This window comes from Mesocricetus auratus, unplaced genomic scaffold (genome assembly GCF_017639785.1).
Source record: "Mesocricetus auratus isolate SY011 unplaced genomic scaffold, BCM_Maur_2.0 Super-Scaffold_100010, whole genome shotgun sequence".
Taxonomy (NCBI): Eukaryota; Metazoa; Chordata; class Mammalia; order Rodentia; family Cricetidae; genus Mesocricetus; species Mesocricetus auratus.
Genome location: NW_024429194.1, coordinates 27,247,202 through 27,264,827, shown reverse-complemented (window position 1 = coordinate 27,264,827; position 17,626 = coordinate 27,247,202). Strand labels below are relative to the sequence as shown.

At 39.4% G+C, this 17,626-nt stretch overlaps 1 long non-coding RNA gene across 1 annotated transcript in view; it reads right to left on the bottom strand.

The window, feature by feature from the left end:
• The window catches only part of LOC110343211, an 88,741-nt gene extending 75,964 nt beyond the window's left edge, over positions 1 to 12,777 (bottom strand). Inside the window, exon 1 of the long non-coding RNA XR_002385411.1 lies at positions 11,725 to 12,777. This is a non-coding gene — a long non-coding RNA (uncharacterized LOC110343211). The remainder of the gene's footprint in view (positions 1 to 11,724) is intronic.
• Positions 12,778 to 17,626: the final 4,849 nt, after the last annotated feature.

Sequence of the window (17,626 nt, the reverse complement as noted above, 5' to 3'; positions counted from 1 at the left end):
AAAGGGTATGGCAGTGCCTAAGTGTGAAATCTGTATTCAGCTGACTGCAGTTGGGTGAGTTTAAGGCCAATTACTACATAATTGATTGGGCTATGGAAGGATCCAAAACTGGAAGAGGCCAAAACAAGCAAACTGTTTCACAGTCTGGTTACTCCTTTCACAAAGGCAAAGCCAGAATCCCTGTGAGGGAAGCCAGCCCTGTGGCAAAGCATGAACACCTCCCAAGCAGATTCGTTGCCACCTCCTCAGTAATACATCTGAAGGACCCACCATCAAAGACATGGTCACTGATACCTTCATAGATTACCTGAAACCTGAAATAAAATGTAAATGCAATATACAAACCCATGTTCAATTGTACTGTGCAACAAGGGAAAAGGGGGAAGGAGTGAAACATTTTAATATTAGAATGTTCTAGAAAGACACAAGATCCACATTACTCTTAATTAAATTCCTTCGTTCCAATTTTCATGCATGTCAGAGACATGGGTGGGGGGGAGCTGACTCTACACTTAGCCTCCAAGTTGGTAGCCAAAAGTGGAGATCAGTAGACAAAAATAGTAGGAAGTATTTCAAATAGGTCATGAAAATAAAAAGGGGGCCGTAAAACCCTAAATGCAGCCCCATGTCTTAAGAAAGGCACTTTTATCTGTAAGAGGTTCACTGAGGTGGATAGAGTCTGGGACTGAGCAAGAAACTAACTGTGTGGTGTTTCTCTTTGTGGGTTAATTAGAATAGCATGGCTTTATTTTTTAAAGAAAAGGAGAAGTCATTCATTCTTATGAGTAACCTTTATTTCAATGAATATTGAGTCTCAGCTTTATGAATGTAAATTAAGATGCTTTCCATCTAGAGTAGGAGGTAGAGACTCGTCTCTTTTCAACCTTTCTGGAGACTGACTGTGGGTTTTCCATTAATGTATGATCAACTTTTAGATATTGCTAACTCGTGTGTGTGTGTGTGTGTGTGTGTGTGTGTGTGTGTGTGTGTAAACTAAATCATTGTTTTCCATTCAGTTGCTTTATCTAACACCAAGACTTAAGAAGATAACTACAGAAGATCACAAAAATAATTCAGGGATATGGCTTTCCCTTGCATAAGATGAGAATTAATAATCATTAGATGATAATTTTTCTACATTTGCTTTTTGCATGTACGCATTCTTGTATGTGTACACACAAATGTGGAGAACAAAAATCAATATTAGGTGTCTCCCTCAACTGTTGCCCATCCTCTTTCCTGAAACAGGATCTCTCAATGAGCCTATAGCTCACCAATTGATATAGACTAGCTTCCCAGCAAGCCCAGAACCTTCCCATCCAATTGCACTGTGCTGGGATAACAGGCAGGTGACACTGGACCCAGACTTTTCATATGGGCACTGAGGATCAAATTCAGGTTCTTGTGCTTGTGTGGCAAGCACTTTACTGACTGGGCCATCTTCTCAGCCCAGGAAATTTTATTTTTTACAGAAAAATTAGAAAAGAAAGAAAAAGAGAAGGAAAGAATCAAACCCATCCCACTAATAAATCTTTGAAAAGGTGATATTCACCACTGTATCTGTCTGAAGATTTCAACTTCCACTGGGTTAAGAAATTTAAGAAACTAATTCACTTACTCAGAGCCTTCATCCAGAAGTGGGGTAAAAATTTGGCATTAGCAAGGCTCACAGCTCATGGAAAGAACCCTAGCCACCAGGTCTAAGTTGACTGAGAGATGAAATAAAGACATGGAAAAAAAGTACCTGTCTCTTGCCTCTGTCCCCAATAGTGAAGTTCTTATATGGTGATGATTCCTGACAACCTTGTCACAAATAACCAAGGAGAAAAGATGTTCTTTATTAGGATTCTAGGTGCTATTCTCTACCTTACAAACAAAGTCTATGGTTGAAGCCTTTGATGTACTAGATGGTCATGTCCAGGTCACATGGAGTCTAACACCAGGAGAGAGAGTGTACCTGAGTCACACAGGCCAAGAGTAGGAGATAATCCCTCGTGGAGAAGAAAGAATGCCTGATGCTGAGACTGTCAACCATGCATCTATCACAGTGAATTTCACTTTCCTGAGGACAGTCTGGAGCCTAATTGTTAGAGTCCAACCATCAGGAAGCAGAGTCTGTGATGAGTGTGGGAACAGCAACCAGATAACCATGAAGACTGGTAAAGTTACTGACTCAAAGAGACTTCAATTCTCCTTTAAAATCGTCCCTGACTGGTCCCGGAATCTGATAACTTTAAAATTTTGCTCTTCTCTGATGTGGACTCTGAAGTTCCTCCTCCTAGGCTTCTAGGCTAAAGTGCCTTCCATTCCTCCATTAAACACATGGTAAAAATCAGAGAGAAATATCTTGATGGCACCCACATTCATCAGGAGAACCATATGCAAGAGCAGAAAATAAGCGGACTTCACACAGCATGATTATCTCCCAGTCCAGCTCTGCTCTAGAGACATGTTCTCAAGGTAGACACTGCTGACCTCCCTCCCCTTCCTGCCCCATGCAGAAAACATATGATGATTGAATCAATTGCTTGTGTTGTATTTATGAGCAAAGACCAGACAAGAAGCAACTTAAAAGAGAAAGGGTTTTTATAGGCTCACAGTTCAAGAGAAACAGTCCATCAGGATTGGGGTGTCATGGTGACAGGAACATGAGGCTGTTGAGCACATTGTCTCCAGAGATACAGAAAAAGGAATACTTGTGCTCAGTATATTTAATTTTCTATTCAGTTCTGTACCTCAATCTATAAGTCATGTTACCCATATTCAGGGTGTTTCCTTTGTCTTTGATTAAAAACTTGTGGAAACATCAGTATCGACACCTCAAAGAGTATGTTTTCATGGTGATTCTAAAGCAAGGCAAGTTGGCAATGAAGGCTGGTCAAAGCCTTCAATAGCTCTGCAAGTACTATTTGATAACAAGGTATAGAGAAGGAGGAAAGACTACATATTTCCTAACAAAGTTATATCAGAGCCTATCATGTTTTTAGCCAAGTTATTAGTGAACCTCAACTTATGTTCTACAATCATAACTATTAAACACTCAAACACCCCAAACACACATGTAATTGATCCTATCCACTATCTTTTCAGATAATTACCATTATGCTTTTAGAAGAAAAGTTTTTGGGGGGAGGGGCACTGGAGAAACAACATCTTAGTCTGTGCTACTCTTAGCTCTCTTTAGAAATAATTGATCTTATATGTGAACTGTAGCTTATTATCAGAAAAAGCAGCAGGTCCATTAATAAACACAGCAATGCAGAATGAGGCATAGGTTGCTACACTGGAGCAGAATGTCAGATTTTCATTAAAATGTACAGAAGTCCTTATGGAGAAGAACCAAGACTCAAATATCCATGGCAACCATAAACAAAGCTGTTCTTCACAAATCAGGAGAACCAGTTACCCTGCGCATATCAGGGCCCGAAGCAAGACACAGCCATTTCTTCAATTTAGTGCTGTACATTAAGTTATGAGAGAACTGTCACTTATTAGCTGGTGATAGTCTACACAGAATCTACTCTCATGGATTTCAAGAGAAGAGCCACGTCATGCACTGTTGTTAAGATTTACAAAAGGCTGTAAGTGTAAAAGAAAACTGAGGAAGGGGGACTTCTCTTAGCTGAAGTTATTATCTGAATTGATTACATAAACTTCCTAATTCCAAAAATGGAAGTCTGGCTGGATGATAGCTGTAGCAGCACTTAGCTAATCTATTCACATTGGATCCTTACCAAGTTTCCAAGGCTAAAAAGACTTATGACCAGTCACCAGATCCCAGCACAGGATTTGGTTTTCAAAATATTTCTTTTGCAAGAAAAAGAAAAGTAAGAAAAGGGCAGAATACCAATTTGGAACTTTAAAGTAAAAACTGTTTGCCTTGTGTATTCCTGGAACCCTCCTTTGTGCTATTTTCCTTTTCCTGCTTCTCTTAACATTTATGTAAAAGGGGACATTATCCAATTTACAGGGTTGTTCCTATGTTCCAAGTCAACATCATTTGCCATCCTGGAGAATATAAGATCAGGGTCTCTAACAATGCAACCTTTCACAGCCCCAGTTCTTACCTCCAAGCCACTCCTTCATTCTCCTCTCATTTCCTCTTGTACAGACTTTCCTACAAAATGTAGAATTCACACTCTGTACTGATTTGTATTGATGTAAAAGCAATGTCCTTCTTAATACTTCATAGCCATAAAGACATAACCCCTTCTTAGCAGCAGCAAGATTATATTTGTGGAAAGAATTTGCCTATGAAGTATTATGAGCCAACCTTTTGAATCTCTGGTTATCATTTACTCAATGGTACACTTTATGTTCCTCATCAGGCAACATTTATTAACAAAATAATTAAACCAGGTAAAAATCTCTCTGGCCACTAGCTAATAATATGAGAGGTGGAGTCATCTCAAGGTTTTTTAGCCATGTTCCACCCCTTCTCTCTCTCTCTCTCTCTCTCTCTCTCTCTCTCTCTCTCTCTCTCTCTCTCTCTCATTCTCTCTCAGTGTGTGTGTGTGTGTGTGTACATTGAGTCTGTAACTGTAGACACAAAATCAGCCAACCATCCTATTATTCTTGAGACATTAGTAATCTTTATGTGGGAGTCACTGAGACTTGGGGATTCTCCTAGTTTTCATGGATAACATCTTTAATGGGTATGAACTGGCAGCCAGTGTTTTCTCAGGGTCATTTCCAAAGCCTTAAAAGTTGCTGTTTCAATATCCTGAGTTTCAGAACACTATTTCTGATTTTCATCCAATGCAGTAACATGCTTCTATGTAAATAGCTCAGAATAAGTAGAGATTTCCCTTCTCCATTTCTGAGACTAATCTTGCAAAATCATCAGTACATTTCCAGGACACAGAGCATGCATCTTTTCCCTTAGCCTTGTGAACACCATGCTTTATAACTACACCTACAAAACAAGGGTCTCTGTCACAAAGAACAGGTGCAAGGGACTACAGTGCTATAAACTGCGTTATGCTCTCAAAGTTTTTCTTAGTGTCATAGTTCTAGGCAAGCGGAAATGCATGCAGTATTCCAAGAAGTGTGGAGGGCAGGGAATCTACCAAAGGTTACCCAAGACAACCCCATCTCAGTGGAATTGTGCCACAACTATGCAAACCCCTGGCTGGGGCACTGACTCTCCCACTGCCTGCTTTCCCTCAGGAGGAAGTCTCCCTCCTCACCACATCCTACCTCAGAGGTCTCACGAGCAGTAACAAGTCCTGCATGTTGTCAAGACTCACGAAAGGCCATTTAAAGGAAAGACTTTAAATGGAAATTGAGAAAGGCAACAGAAGGTGTGTCAGTCTCTCTGCTGGAAGCAAGAGCAGTCCATGAAGTGAGCCCATGAGTTGCTGGAGGATCTCTCGCAGAATTGGGCTCATGCTTGGAGGCAGGCCCTCTCTTCTTGTGTCCTGCCAATCTACTTCAGAAAACCTCCCCTCTACAACCAAAAAACTGGACAAGTGACTTTCAGAAGTTCAGAATCATATGTTCATGTTGTATCTCAGTGACTTCCTCCTCATATCCACAAATAGGCTTAAGCTGCACTCCTGACCATTGGGAACTGCTTGGAATTGATTCAGACTCTGGTGTAGGCAATATGGAGATGAGCTCCACTGACCCACATGGTCTCCAGTAAGGATGGGAGGGTGAAGTCACTGATCCTTCGTTCACAAGTTCAGCAACGGAAACTGACAAGGCTGAGTAAGGAGGATCAGTGTGATTTCAGAGACAAACTGGGTTACATTGTAGGTACAAGTACAATCTGGGATACATAAGGATACCCTTTTCAAATACTCAGTGATGCTGGGGAGCAAAAAAGAAGAAGGCAAGGAAAGAAACCAAGGAAAAAAAAGGAAAAGGAAGAAGTTGAAACCAGAACAAGTGTTTTGGTCTTATTGGCTTTTTCTCAGTAGGTGACATTCAGCATGGAAGAAACAAATTATAACTGGCCTGTGTCTGACTAGTCAATGAATAGATGTGTGGACAAGGTCAAAGGTGTTGCAGGTACTTGCGAGTTACTGTCACTGCACCTACGGAGGGAAGGTTGACCAGAAGTCAATTTAGCATTGTAGACAGCCAGAGCCAAGCTTTGACTTCTGGATTTCAATCCCAACTTGGCTGTTCCTAACAGTGTGACCTGAGATCTTCTCTCCCTACTTCTGTTTTTCTGTTTGTTTGTTTCTTTTGTTATTTGCAGCATAAAGATTTTTCCCAGCAATTTGTCAGAAGTTCTTAGAATGCTTGCCAAACCATCGGAAGAATTAACATGTCAGAAAAATGCTGTGAAGTTTATTCAACATCATGCCACCTCCAGTTGAGATGGAGAGAAGTCTGGGATCTAGACAGAGAAAACAGGGAGGACGTACCTTAGAACAGAACACAGAAATTGAGGAAAACTTCGAAGGCCACCTGGAAATACAGAAATGGCACCACTGCCTACAGGCACACCGGCCCACATGCCAAACTTCCGTCAAGTGAACCCGGTCAACATATCTGTTCTCATTTGTCTATTTAGCCAGCAGGCTCAGCAGGCCCAGATGTCCATGGCAATCCAAGGCAGACAGCTCATGGCTTTGGGTGAACTTGGAGATCTATGTCCCTCACCTCTGCTGCCTTTCTTTGGAAAGCTGAACTCATGATAGGGCTTGTCATTCCCACATTTTTTTAAGGATTATATGATACACATTTAGACATTTTGGAAAACACAAAGAAACTTTTGATTATAGAGCAGTCAGGCAGAAGGATGGTGGGACACTGAAATCAGCATGCCACAGCTGACTGCAGGAACCCTCAAACTGCTAGTAGTATATGCCCCTGAGGCTTGTGCCCAAAAACCCCATGAGAAACGTGAAGGTTTTCCTCTTGTTATTCTAACTCTAGGATTTCCCATTTGTATTCCTGTTTGGTGTGATACCCAGGGGCTATGGTGACATTTTTGCATATTTAATCACTCTAATAGCCAAAATCTGAGACCAAGTGCACATCACCTATGTTGAATCTCTCCTCACAAATTCACGCACTTCTCCTCCCCCTCACATGCCTCCCAGGGCTTCGCTTCTTTCCTCACACTTTCATGTAATTTATTCATCTCAAGATGCACTTCTGTCTCATTTAATCATTTAAACAGACCTTTGGTGCCGATTTAATTGATTCTTCCTGGGTTTTAATTTGCATCTTTGACTTTGCCATCCTGATTTCTTTGACTGTCCCTTTCTTTGCATGACATATGTTTATGCATTAACAGGTTTCCAATATTCTGCAGGACTTCAGAGGTCAAGGATTTTTTTAAGCTATTTAAACTAGAGGCCTGATTGGCTGAGCAAAATCAAGAGTAAACACTGTAAGTTGTTCAGATGATACATGACCAGAGTGATCTATGAAAGTCCAGCTACCCAGAGACCTCCTGTCCTACAACTTGCCACCATCTTACATCCCCTGCCAGAAAGGTCTGATGGAACAAGTGGTCAGAATCACTAAGAGTTTCCTGTTTGACTTGGCCTCTGCATGACTGAAAAACCTTGTATCTGTTTTCTTGTTTATTTGGACTTGCTTTTTTGTTTGGGAGTAGGGAATTTTTGAGTGCACCAGGAACTGATGAGTTAATGAATTGGTAAATTTAGAGAAACAGGAAACAGATTAAATCATTTAGTGACAGTGTGTTCTACAACACCTGTTGAGAACAGATTTTTGCTGTTAATTCTATATAAATTAAATGTAAATGAAAACAGATGAGGCTTCCTATACATGAATAGCATGTATGAAAGGCCTGTATAATAAGTAGGAAGAAGGGATGGTGGTGACGTGCCATGTTTGATTCTGACTTCTACAACCCATATGACACATTCTTAACTCCCCAGAAAGGGACCTAACTCTGGGACTGAATTACCCATGTGACTGACTTTTTGTTGGGATCCTATCATGTGCCCAAACCCTCTGATTTTCATTTTCTCATCGATAAAATGAAAACTATGTGATGGAAATTATTCTTCAGCTATATTATGGAAATGAATTAATGTTTTAAAGCACAGAGAAATTCTACAAATGTGACTAAGAAGTGCTTGATATAATGGGTACCACGTGCATTATTATGTTCTTCAAAGAGAAAAAACACATTACTCAAGTTTTAATCACAAGCATAGGATCATTAAACTTGCAATGTGGATATATAATTTTGCCAAAAAAACTAAGAAAACATTCCAAGTCTTTCATTTGTTTTTAATGAGTTTCAGAACCAGCTATTGGCACCCAATTTTCTTATCATTCTAAGGGTTTTAATGTGGGCCCATCTTCTTATATTAAAACACACTTTCTTGAGAAGTGGTAAATTTATTTCAAATGTACAATACATTTTTACTAAACCAAATGTCATGTGATTTTAGGACCAAGATTCTGAATACATAATGTTAGGATGAAAAATGAATACCTCCCTTATATTTTTCATAAATCACCAAAGAATAAGCAAACACTAAAAGAATAAATGTCAAATGAACCCAAATATGCCAGTATATCTGTGTAATTAAACAACTCTCCCCTTAGAAATACAGTTTTCTATCCATGGTTCTGGGAATTGTGTTGGAAACTCCTATCATGACTCAGTGACCATTTCAGCAGCTCTATGATTATTCTTAAATTTATCATTATGGTCAAGATAGTAGTAGAGCAGTAAGTGGTTCTCAACCTGTGGATCATAAGCCTTTTGGGAGTCAAATGAGCCTTTCACAGGGGTCACAGATCAGATATCCTGAATGATGTGTGATTCATAACAGTATCAAAATTAGTTATGAAGTAGCAATGAAGTAATTTTATGGCTGGAGTTCATCATCACGTGGGTCATAGCATTAGGAAGATTGAAAACCCCTGTAGTAGAATATGCCAAAGCTGAGGAAGTGATAAACAGTTATTGACAGAGAGAGGGGGGGGAGGGAGGGAGGGAGGGAGGGGGGAAGGAAGGAAGAAAGGGAAAGAAAGGGGGGAGAGGGAGAAAGGAAGAACTTAAAACCATAAACTAGGCAGAAAAGAGGGATGTTTACAGGCTTCTCATTATCTAAGTATTCACTGCAAAAGACACAGGTGGGAGCAGCTAAGTGGACATGTCTCACCCCACTCACTGCAGAGTATGCAGAACTATGTCTGCATTTACCTTCAACAGGGTCTATTTTCAATTATACAATAATTTCTAATTACACATTTGGAACAAGGTAGCTCTCCGCTAGTTTTGGACCTTGAGGCTCTTGGGAAAAACTTTAGAGGTCTTGACTCTGGGTGTAGATTCTAGTTCAGGGCTACATTTCTCTAAGGAAGACTGAGAGCTGCTGACTCAGAGACTAAGTGATAAATTAGGATGAAAGCAAAGATGGTGGAGAGTGCTCAGGACAAGAATTTTTTGCAGAAAGAACTAGAGGCAATAAGAAAATGTATTGTATTCGCTGAAGACAAGGTCTGGTCAGGTAAATGGGCTTCCTATATAAAGGAAATGTCAGTGTGTAACTGAAAGATAGCCATTCATGCAAGACAGTCCCGCTAATGTAGCCACTATGGACAGAATCTAAACTTACTACATCCTCTCAGCCCACCGACTATGCCAGAGATGACAGTGAGTGAGACTCAGGGTTGAAAGGGAAATGCTAAATGGTGTAAATACTATCAATGGTTGTTAAAAGGCAATGCATTCTCACAGAGGGACATAAGAGCCCCAGTTCAATGGTATGGTAGAACCAGTGCCCATGAGCTTCTGGCTGAAGAAAACACTTCATAAATTCCTTTATTATGGAAAACATTGATTCCAACATTATGTAGCAAGAAGAAACCACTGGAATTTGAAGGGAGAACCATGTGCCAGTGTAGAATTTGTTGTAGTTCTGGTGATTGAGTATTTGGGAGACAGAGTCAGCTGCCCACAACTGAAGACACAGACAGTGGCAAGAAAGGGAAGAGGAAAGTAGTCACCACCTCCTGAGGAGAAAACCCTCCAGTAAAATTAATAACAATGAAATGTAAATATCTTTGGACAGAACATAATGTACATAAGATACTTAGAAGCAATTCGGTAAAAGTTAACAAAGGTGATTAATATGGTCATTGTTACTTTGTTAGAAAATAAACATTTATTTATATTCTTATGAATATTGTTCAAATTTTTCCATGCACAAAGATACATACAAAGAAAATATCATAAAACAAACTATGATACAATAACAAAATACCACACATGATGATAAAATTTCAGTGTGCCTATTTAGAATAGCATGGTTCTTTGTTATAACAAAATCTTGGAATGTGGCTGGATTGGTCACTTTTCTGTTGGAGATCAAATGTTTAAATGCTTGAGACTCTGGTGAATGTTTCTCATTGAAAATATCACAATAGCTCTGTACTTTGTATCATGAAAAACAAAAAGATTTTTGCACTAAAAAATAAAAATGGGGGTTGAAGAGATAGTTAGGACTATTTGCTGCTCTTGCAGAATACCCAAGTTATGTTCCCAGCATCCACATAGGGTGGTTCAAAACCACCGATAACTCCAACTCCAGGGATTCATCACCTTTCTTCTGACCTCTTCAGGTACGGTATACACGTGTGTGTGTGTGTGTGTGTGTGTGTGTGCGTGTGTGTGTGTGTGTGTATTCACATGTATACATGTGCACACACAAACATATACATAGATATAAAAATCTTTTTTTTTACGAGACAGGGTTTCTCTGTATTGTTTTGGAAGCTATCGGTCCAGCCCGGCCTCGAACTCACAGAGATCCGCCTGCCTCTTCCTCCTGAGTGCTGGGATTAAAGGCGTGTGCCACCACCGCCCGGCTAGATATAAAAATCTTAAAGCCACATAAGGAATTACTTGTGTACAAAATATTTTTAAACTTAAAAAATTAATAGGAAAGTCCCACACCTAGACAGAAAAATGAGCAAAAGAAATAACAAGGATTTCATACAATAGAAGTCTATTTTAAAAAATCAATAAACACAGAAAAGATACTGAAGACTATTAGTCATACTGGGAATGGACCACAATGGATCACAATAAAATCATTACACACCTATGAGGAAGGATAAGATTAAAAATCATCACCATGCTAAGGATGTCAGAATGTGTGGCAACTAGAACACTTAAATGTTAATGTATGAAACATAAATTGAACTAGTTGATTATGAGGTAGGGAATAAGAGAAAGAAATAAAACTATACTATCTACCAGACAGGAAGCTATACAAACCCTAAAACTCACCTATTCTAACCATGCACTGTAAACAAACAATACTTGCAAGAGTGCTTTAAAACACATACAAAGATGGTCATAGCATCTCCATTCATAATGGCCCAAATAGCAAACATCACCAATGTCCACCAAGATCAGAAATGAAAAATATTAATATAACCATGCAGTAAAATGCTACACAGTGTGATCAAACTACTGCTACTCACATCAGCATGGATGAACACAATAGAATTATGGTTGAGCAAAAGAAACCACAGTATGCATTGATAATTCCATTTCAATCAAGTTCAGAAATGAACAAGAATAATGTATTGTACTGAAATTCTAGTATTTGTCACCTTAGGAAAGATGACTCAGTGAGCATAGAACCCTAAGGATACCTTTAATCTATCAGGTATATCCTACTTATTTCACTCTTTTCAAAGATTTATCTCGTTGAATTTCATGTCTTTTTACCAGTGTGTTTGTATTGTGCCACATACATACAGTACCTGAAGACGAGGGCATCAAAAATCCTGGAAGTGTAGTTTAAGGATGCTGTGACATGCCATGTTAGTGCTAGGAATCCAGCCTTTGTCTTCTTGAAGAGTTGCTCTGTTCATCACCACTGAAACATCTCTCTTGCTCCTGGTGTCCTGTTTCTTTATCATGGGAATAATGAACTGTATGAGCACCCTTCGAAAATTCATTGAGCCACCTACTTGTGATGTATGAATGTCTCTAAGTATATGATACATATTAAGTTTTTAAAAGTCTAGAGCAGACCAGGCACTTGTTCATACTTTTCTGTTGTCTTGAAAAACCACTGTTTTTCCATCCTGCCTTTCTTCTGAGGAGCAGCTTTTGCCTGTGAGCTATGAAAATGCAGACAGGTCATGTTAGTGTCCTGTTTGCACTGCTACAAGTTGAGGCTCTTCAGCTATAGTTGACCTTGCCCAGTAACAAGATTGGCCAGCAAACATGTCTCATGCATCCAGAATCCCATCTTTGAGTTGCTCTCTTTTCTATGAAATGTGTGTTGGTTTGGTCAAATTGCTAGTCAGTTCACATTCTGAGGTTGTTCATAAATCAGAAATACAAAAAGAAAAAAATGATGCCTCTCATGTCCCAGTATTTCAATTTTAGACACATAAGTCTAAGGAAATGGAACCCAAATTGTTGTTCACATTTAGTATAGAACTAAAGCATTTATCAATTATCTCTGCCACCCTTCCCTAAATAGACCCATCCCTAAAGACACAGAATAAAGGCAGCTCTCATGAATGGCAGCTACTCCACAGTATCACAGGTAGTTCTGATTTGCACTCCCAGATGGCCCTGCTCACAACTATAGTAAACACCATTAATCATCCACTCCGCCTTTTCTTTTCTTTTCCTCTTAGATTACATGTATTAAAGGTTAAAATGGGGCTAATTCCAACCTAGGAAAAATTGTAACTTTAGTTTTGAATTTTATGCAAGAATTCATGTCACTGACTAGAACCCAAGTACCATTCTTCCACCGTGGTTCATGTGCTGAAACCCTCAAATGATATCAGACACCCAAACACTAGCAAGCAGCCACCCAATGGCTTAAATAACAGAGTTGGAGAAGGACAGCCAACAATAATAAATTGGCCTCCCTGGTCTAAGCCAGACTCAGCCATGTAGAACTACTGAGCTGGAATAAAAACACCCCTGATGAAAATGCTAATAAGGCCATCTGAAAAATTCAATGAATAACTTCAAGAAAAAGACAGGAAAGCTGGCTCCAAAATTACTAAAATTCAATATTTCCAAAAAATATCAGTGCTTTTGGATAATGAATGGTATCAAAACCCTAGTGGTATGAAATGGAAAGTTGATGTATAAAAAGGAACAGATCATGCTGAATCAGCCTGAGAGTGACTGACTTTGAGACAGAATGGCTGCCATATGGACAGGCCTTTTACAGAAGAACCATAAAACCAAAGGGACCAGAGACAAGAGCCCTCTGCTTGGCTGGATGACCAAGCAGAAGAAGAATGTCATATGCATTAAATGTTTTGCAGTACTTGTGTTTATCCGAAAATATTGTGCTTATGGTTTATTATGTTTTAACACACATATAATATATATATAAGTGATTTAATTTATTTTGTTTAGGGAAACTTTTTCAAGATTTTGCTTTTAAACTTGGGTAAGGAAAATGTAGGAGATATGCCATCTTGGTTTGATTGACTTCTCAATTGCCAGGTACACCCTAAATTTTTATGGGAGCCCAAATGACTCAAATTAATAAACAGAGTTTTCAAAGACTTCAAATATTCCCCCAATTTATTGACAAGCAACTACTAACTGATTACATGAATATAACATTAGGAATCTGCTTTCAGATATGCATATCCCTTGAGGATTAATTAGGGAATTGATTTGGCTGCTAAAATAGAGATCCAAAGTAATAGTAGCTTGTACTAGATGGTTGCTCCTTATTTCTCATATAAGAGTCTTGGCTGATGTGACAGCTTTTGTTGGAAGCCAGACCCCATCTGTCATATTCTGCCATCCTCCTTATTCCAAGGTCACTCTTATAGTTCCCACTGTTGTGACCACACCCACCAGTGGATAGCTATCCTTCCCAACAAGTTATATTTGACATTCTCAAATACCCACAATTCAGGCACTTGTCTACAACTAGCTGAAAAAGAGGACAAAAATGCATATTTAACAATGTAACATCATGTTGTCCTTCCAAGAATCTGTAACTACATAGTGAAGGAGAAATAGATACTGAACTAGCAATCTTTGCTCAAAGTTATCATAGCAACAATACTGCATTCTTAGTGCTCAAGGGGAAAAGTAAGTTGTCTGTTAGATAGTGTGTCTAAATAGACACCTGTAGCTACTAATATTCTGTATAAATACCAGGACATGAGAAACTAAATTTCCTATATAGAAGTTCAAATGAAGTTTAAATTGAGAATGTTCAATAATTGAAATCAATGAAGCAAACATTACAGATACTCTAAACTAAGGGGACACTAATAACAGAACTGCAGAAATCTGAGATCCTAACCACTGGAGTAAAATGTCCCCATGAAAAGCAAAAGGATCTGGTACCTTACTGAGAGATGGATCTTTTATTGAGCACTTTGTTAAGATAAAAAATTTTAATCAGAAAGCAAAATTTGGGTTAGTGAGATGTCAGGTAAGAGTCACAAAAGCAGACTCATGGGCACGGGAGATGGATTAAAGAGTGAACTTGGAATCACACCTATGAAGAGAGGCAAGGAATGTGAAGTACAAAAGGGTTGGGTGACAAACACAGTTCTAACACATTGGTCACATCCTGTGGTGAGCTTTCCATAAGGTTGGCCCATGGGAGTTGTTCCAAGCTGGAGTGAGGATGATAGATACTCCTCAGCCCTGGTATGTGGACTGTCCCTGGATGGAGAAATAACTATACCTAGGATTTTTTTTCAGTTAAGACAAAAGCTTAAGGAAGCTGGTATTTGATGACTGTTAGCCCCTGGGAGACTATTTTTCAATACTTGCAAGTTTGTTTCCCTGAGAAACAGACATGGAAACAAAGATTAGCAATGAAAGCTGTTTGAGAAACATCCTTCACCACCTGTTGAAGGGAGAAATTATCAAAGCAGAAGCCTTTAAACCCTGTGGACACTCTGATTTCTTCTCTGACACTCAGCTCTTGACACCCGGTGTCAAGCAGTCGCTGGATATGAGACATCAGGAACAAGCTATGACCTTGGGGAGAGGAGAGATTTCTTCAGCTCAGACAATCTCCAGAGTGAATTGACAGGCAGAGAATACCTCCTGGCTGCATTCCCAGCTAGGAATACATGTCCTGTCCAAACAAGGGACATGGAAATATATCACAGCATCCAACAAACGAGATGAACTTGAAGTTTAGATTTTGTGACCAAAAACTACCTTAAAATAAGTTATTCTTTTTATATAAAGTAAAGTCTATAATTTATGTAACACTGACGGTAGTTGTTACTTTGTCTTTTTCTCTAAAGTATAGCTTGTAATTATTTATACAAATTAAATACATAATTAATGATATTCAACTATACAAATATTTCTGCATCTCTTATAAATGTATTCTTTGTTTCCAGCAATTTCTTGACCTGTGCTAGTGAAAGAAGAAGAGGAAGAAGAAGAAGAAGAAGAAGAAGAAGAAGAAGAAGAAGAAGAAGAAGAAGAAGAAGAAGAAGAAGAAGGAGGAGGAGGACGAGGAGGAGGAGGAGGAGAAGGACGAGGAGGAGGAGGAGGAGGAGGGCAAGGAGGAGGAAGAAGAGGACAAGGAGGAGAATCAATGAAGCATCAGTTCCTTCACTTACTTTCCATTAAGCTCAATTCCCAAATTCCAAGAAGCCAATTCCATCCCTCTCTTAGAGAAGAAGGCTTCCCCAAACCTTTCTGATTGTTGGCTGCATGGCTCAGACTCACTCCACCGTACTCCGCATCCTCCCACACTCCCTCCCTCTGATTTAATCTCCACCTTCCCAGTGTTTCATGTTTACCATTATGAGAGTAGTTTTACCTGACTTTCTGTTGTTCTTCATTACAGCCACGCCTCCCTCCTTAAAGTAACAATAGGCCATGGACTCATTTCGGCAACCCCAGCTTACCCCTTACCCTCCTCAATCTTTCTTCTGCTCACACTTTCACACTCAAATGTACAACCTCCTAACAGAGACTGAATAATTCATCAGGGAAAATTCAAGATGTTTTCACAGCTCTCAAAACAGACCTTGATGTTTGTTGGGGCAGTCCCCTGGGCGCTCAACACCAGTAACTGACTGACACTGTACCTGATGGACAGTGTTCTTCTCTTTTTACTCTCTTCTACTCATGTCTACATGTTTTCCTTATCTCCACACACTAACTGAGACAGTTCTTCAAATATGCCTTTGGTCTTCCACTTCAGGTATTAGAATTTCATCACTACAGTCCTTTTTTTTTTAGCATGGCTCCATTATGTCTTCTTGGGCAGTTTTAGCAGAAGGCACCTCCTGTGACGAGGGACAATTCTATATGATGGGATGCCAAACCTCATCACCACATCACAAGACCCCAAACAAATTCATCATCCACATAAAACAAGGCTTATTTCTCACTTTCTTTGGAGCTGCCGTTTCTTTTAGAGGAGGGAGAGTCTCATTTATTATTCTAAAATCACACATTAAGTCATTCACTCCTACTGCAGAGGAAGGAGCTGGGTACAGCAAAAGGGTTAACCCCTGGTTGGTGTAAGCTTCTTTATAACATCTTTGGAAGTCATTGGGATCTAGATTATCTTGGGCCATCAGAAGCAGAGCCTGTGCATGAAGAAAAGCCAGGATTCCTGGTACATGGATGAAGGGTCAGGAACCTCAAAAGGGTATGTCTTGGTTCACAGTGAGTGGGCAGATTTCATACCTTAAAATTTTCATTGTCAGGCTCGAGTCCTCTACCATTTTGTTGGTAAAAGGCCTGAGGAACACAGGACATGAAGAGAAAAAAATGAGAATGGCCCTTCAGTCCACTTCTGCAACCTAATCCTGGTATCATCACTTACAGTACAACACTGTGGTTACTTTTGACTTCTGTTTATTCTAAATACTATTTCCAAGTTTGAACACACTCCAAACATTTCACTCTCCTTAAATAAACTCATCATAGACTGAATTAGAATCCAAATGCTCTAGACTATCCCTCACGACTGTTGTAAGATTGGTCTACCTCCCATGACCAGCCTCACCACAGCTTAGACTTTAACTTTCCACCATATGCCCTGTCAATTCAAAATCCACATTCATACTAAGAAGAAATAACCTCTCCTATTAATTTTATTTGGAGCTTTCTTTCTCTGAATCCATAGCAGGTTTAAAGCAGAAACTCAGTTGATATCTTCTAGCCTTTTGGGAGATTCCCCTTCTCTCCATTTCTACCAACCCCAACAGTCCAACAGAACTGCTCTGTGGGGAGAATTATTCCCCATGAAGGTATCTTGTCTTGGCATGCATGTTGTGATGTCCTCAGAGCACTTGAGCAACACAGCCTGGGCATTAGAACAAGTCACTGCAGACTTTCCAAATTAAGATTCATTTTCATCTCATGTACCTGTGTGTTAGTGTTACAAGAATAATCTGGTAGGAATGCAGAATGTCCTGCCCAAAGTTCAAAACAACAAAGGTAAAAAGGAAAAATTAAACCACACTTTGTAATTTTAAGTGGTGGGAAGAAAAATGCTAAATATTTGGAAGAAAAGTGCCCCCACTAGCTGAAAACTATTTCCCTGTAATTGTATATATTTTACTTTTTTAAATGAAATGAGGCCAAGTTGTAATTAAATAGCCAGTGCAGCAAATGACAGGAAAGAAACATTCTCTTTCTCTCCCTTAGAACTCACTGGTCTCTCATGGATTA